Source organism: Phasianus colchicus, chromosome Z, assembly GCF_987193195.1.
Source record: "Phasianus colchicus chromosome Z, bPhaCol1.hap1.1, whole genome shotgun sequence".
Lineage (NCBI taxonomy): Eukaryota > Metazoa > Chordata > Aves > Galliformes > Phasianidae > Phasianus > Phasianus colchicus.
This window is the reverse complement of record NC_143476.1, coordinates 6,699,076-6,703,459: the sequence shown is the minus strand read 5'-3', so window position 1 is coordinate 6,703,459 and position 4,384 is coordinate 6,699,076. Positions and strand designations below refer to the sequence as shown.

Sequence of the window (4,384 nt, the reverse complement as noted above, 5' to 3'; positions counted from 1 at the left end):
TTGGGCGGGACTTCACCAAGGAACGAAGGAAGGTGAGGATCTTGCTGCGTTTCTTGGGCACTGCACAACAAAAGGAAGAAACCAGGTCATTTCAGGTCTGGCTCCGTTGGACGAGGCCGAGCACAGCACATTCTACAGAGCACGTCAGAACGGGAAGAACATTACCAACCAGTACATACAAAAAGGGATTTTCCCCATCTCTGGAGGAGCCCAAGGCCAGGTTGGATGGGGCCCTGGGCAGCCTGGTCTAATCTGACATTAAATGTGGGGGCTGGGAGACCATCCTGAGGCAGGAGGGTTGGAGCATGATGATCCCTGAGGTCCCTTCCATCCCAAGCCATTCTATGAAGATTCTATAGTTTTGCCAAGTCCAATCATAAAATCAGGAGGATTGGGCCAAATCTCTGCCCCATGGTGTGCATGAAGAATCATCAACCCAGAGGACAATGTGGCATCGATAAAGGAGGTACTAAACATGGAACGCACCCCAAAAAAGACTTCATTTTGCTTCCCCACACCATCAAATGTAACATCCCTACCTGGCTTTGGCACAGAATTGATGAGTGCCTCAGGAATGTTCTTATTAATGAGTTCCACACACTCCCCTGGGAAAAATCCAACCTGTAACAAGAAGAAAAGAGAGGCCAACTATTGCATGCAGCAATTCTCAGATCTGAACTGTTAAACCAAAAGCCACGTAACATTTCCCTCGGAACGTGCTTGCCTGACGTTCCATAAGACTATCCAGCAGAAAATGGCCATAGTTCACAGCATAAAGGTAACAATTTTTCAACATTTGCAGCCAAAGACAAGGTCCCCTGACACCGACACAGGGAAACTGTTTATGTCCACTAGGCATCCTGTGCAGGCAGAGCAGCTCTAAGCTGAGATTCCTGCCTTTACTGCAGTTGCACTCTCCAGTCTGAAGCTTGTGCCTACCTGGAAGCCGAGCTTGCCTCTCCACCAGGGGGTCAGCTCCTTTGGTGGCATGTCGATGACACACACGATGTCTCCCACCTGCAAGAGATTGCAGTGTCAGTCCCAGCTTCAGCACGGCTGGGAGGAAAGCACAGCTCAAATGACTGCATTCTTCTGCACTGCCCAACATCGCCGAGCTTGAGAGCACTTGCACCAGTGCAGCTCTGAAGGCATTTGCCACTGTAAAATTGAACAACAAGGAACGCCTTGAACTGCTTACCTCAAAGGAGAGTTCATCCGCTGCCTGGGCAACGTGTCTCTTAACGACATGGGCAGCAGCAATAGCTGGAACATTCACAGGTGCCACCTCATGGTCCAGCAGGGGCTTCCCCTTGTTCTCAGCCTGAAACAGAGAGCACAGGCCACAGTGAGGAGCTGGGAACCAACAAGGAGGACTTCAAGGTGAGGAGCACATCTGCAGAGAAAGCTGCAGGAAATGCACTCGGTCCTTATCATGGCCACTTCAGAAGGAACTGCAAGTCTAATAACGGCTGTTTCTCTCCCTGGTGTGCAGCAGGCACACGCCAGGCAATGCAAAGATGCATCTCTCCCCACCCAGACTAATCAGCAATGGCACTGACGCAGACAGGTGGCCTTGTCCATTTTGCCCCCTCCTTTCCTGCGCTCTTTGTGCAGGAAGGCTGACTGTTTCAGATGCTAGGAGACCGTGAAGAGGGAAACCAAAGCTACGGCTGCAGTTACAAGGTGCAAACAGTGCCATTGCAAGCACCAAGCAGCTCTCTTGAGCAGTCCAACCAACAGCAAGGCCAAACAGAGCAGAGAATGATTGTTGTTTCTGCAGCCATTTCAAGGGAAAAGTCAGTAGAGGACAAACACAACAGCCGAGATGGCTCTCGTACTTTTATAAACTTGCCACACTTGCACTGCTGTCTTGCCACAGAAGAGCTCTCTTGGAAAGCAGGAGAGCACATCTGCGGCTCACTCTGCTGGCTGCAGTCAGGGAACAAAGACCAATCAGAGCTTCATACTCTACCTCTGTCCATGCCAGGTCAGGCCCACAGCTGATCTCGCTGCACGCCACAGCCATCAGCGTAGGTGTGACAAGCTGGAACTGAAAAGAAACACACTTTTATTTTCTCTGTTCACATCTCTGCTGTGCTCCCTACAGCTGTCGGGCACACTCACACAGCCCAAGCACGCCTGCTGGTGTCCCTGGTGATGCTGTGCAGCTCTGCACAAGCTGGGGCTGGGACTCTTTGCCTAAGGGATTGGCTTCCTGTAGACCAGCTGGTCACAGCACCACAGACAGCATCCTTCTGAGGGCTGAGCTGCAGAGCACGTGGAGAAAACCCACACGTGACCAGCGTCCCATCAAAGCTGGATGAGGCTGTGTTACTAAACACGGGGCGTCACGGGCTGCTAAAGCATGTGGGGGGACAAACCATGGCAGATACCTGGCAAGAGATCAGAACGAGGGAGAGAAATCTCACGAATCCGCAGCCGTTCCTTGTCACTATGCTCTGATCTTCCACGAGCAAAAGCTGCACCAGGGAAGCAGGCAGAGGGTGGAGAGAGGAGAGAGAAAGAGCAGGTCAGTTTGCTTCCACGGTTTAGCAAAGACTACGAGGGAAAAACCAAAATCTGCCCTCCCTCAACTTAAAAACTTAAGTTTTCAACTTAAAACCATTTCCCCTTGTCCTGCTGTTATCTACCCTTTCAAAGAGTTGATTCCCCTCCTCTTTTTAGGCTCCCTTTAGGTACTGAAGGCTGCCATGAGGTCACCGCACAGCCTTCATTTCTCCAGGCTGAACAAGCCCAGCTCCCTCAGCCTGTCTTTGCAGGGGAGGTGCTCCTGTCCCCTGATCATCTCTGTGGCTCGCCTCTGGACCCTCTCCAACAGCTCCCTGTCTTTCTGGACACTGTACTGCAGCTGGGGCCTCACAAGAGCAGAGCAGGGGGGGACGATCACCTCCCTGTCCCTCATGGCCACCCCTCTGCTGATGGAGATAATGTGATCCTATGAGCTCCGCCAGCCAGCAGTTCTCAGCACTCACTGTCCCCCCGTCTCTCCCACACTGTCTCAGCTTACCTACAAGGTGCTGCACAGGACGGTGTGAAGACAAAGGGACGCAGTCGGTGCACAAGTGCAACAAGCGAGCTGCTCAGTCAGAGCTCCAGCGCTCCAATGAAGGGACGCAGCACGCACTGCTCCTCCCCTCATTCTAGCCCTTATGACATCACTGAGGGCCACCAGGCTGCTCCACCACGACGGACAGGGTGGGGAGGCAAGACCAGTCACAAGGGCAGAAGATTCCAACAGCCCAGCCCAACGTTCTGGAATCAGGGGCTGCTTGGAATTCTAGCCCAGCCAAATCCTGGAGAAGCTGGCACGGGGTCGTCATGACCAAAGCGCAGGACCTGGCGCTTGCTCTTGTTGAGCCTCGCACAACTGGCCTCAGTGCATCCCTCTGGAGGGCCTTCCTGCCCTCAGCCAGATGGACGCTTCCTCCCAGCAGCGTACCTTGCAGTGCTGGGCCCATGTCAAATCCACACTAGAGTGGGTTTTGTTACATTCAAGGGCATGTTGCAGCACCCATCTATTTCACCTGGAAGGAAATAAAGCAGGAGATGGGAGAAACACAGAACTACTGCCAGACTGCTTTATCACCTTCTTACACCAACTTCCCTTGCCTCATCCCCTACCCCAACTCCTGGATGATGCCCACGGGCTGATAGTTGGATCTCAAGTCCATAGGACTCCATTCACAGGGCTCCATCAAAAAGGCTGTCACACTTGTTCCGTACACTCACACTGACCCAGCAGTGGTATCACAGTCACTTAACACACACACAACAACCAAACCCCGAGCATGCACATCCCTTCCTGCGTGACTGCAGCCCACAGCTCCCCTTCACACCTCCGTGGATCTCTGGTGTTTTACACGGATGCAGCCTCGCTGCAGCTCCGTGGCTGTCACACAAGGCCTGCAGGACCTCTTTCTCTGCAAACCCCGTCTGCAGGCATTGGTTCACGAGGTTCACCTCCTGCCCTCCTGAGCAAAAACAAGCACTAAGAACAAGAGCAAAGCACACTGGACTCGACCTGGCTGGATCCCCAACCCTCAGTCCTGTCAGACGGACCCTGGTGTGGAGACTCATCCCCAAAGCCTGGCTGGACATCAGCACAGGCATCATTCTTCAAATACCCCATCCAAGCAGCAAGGGATCAAAGCGTTGGCACAGCTGAAACAGAAATGCTGTGTGAGTTTCCTGTTAGCACTGAGCAGGAACAAATCTACCGCTGAGCAGCAGGATGTGAGACAAGCAGCAGAAGACACCCAACCTGCAGAACCAGCTCGTTTGGGGTCGGTCCAGATGTTTGTCTGCTCCCTTCCCTGGCCCAGGCCAAGCTTGTGAGCTGCTCCTCCTTTGTGCAGGGGGAAAT

General features: G+C 53.1%; 1 long non-coding RNA gene across 1 annotated transcript; it reads right to left on the bottom strand.

Moving 5' to 3' along the window:
• Positions 1-1,258: 1,258 nt before the first annotated feature.
• LOC149912340 (uncharacterized) lies at positions 1,259-2,449 on the bottom strand. The gene is made up of 3 exons (XR_016461607.1): positions 2,394-2,449; positions 1,973-2,050; positions 1,259-1,321 (listed from the first exon to the last, which is right to left on the bottom strand). It is a non-coding gene; the product is annotated as an uncharacterized LOC149912340 (long non-coding RNA).
• Between the last annotated feature and the right edge of the window lie 1,935 nt (positions 2,450-4,384).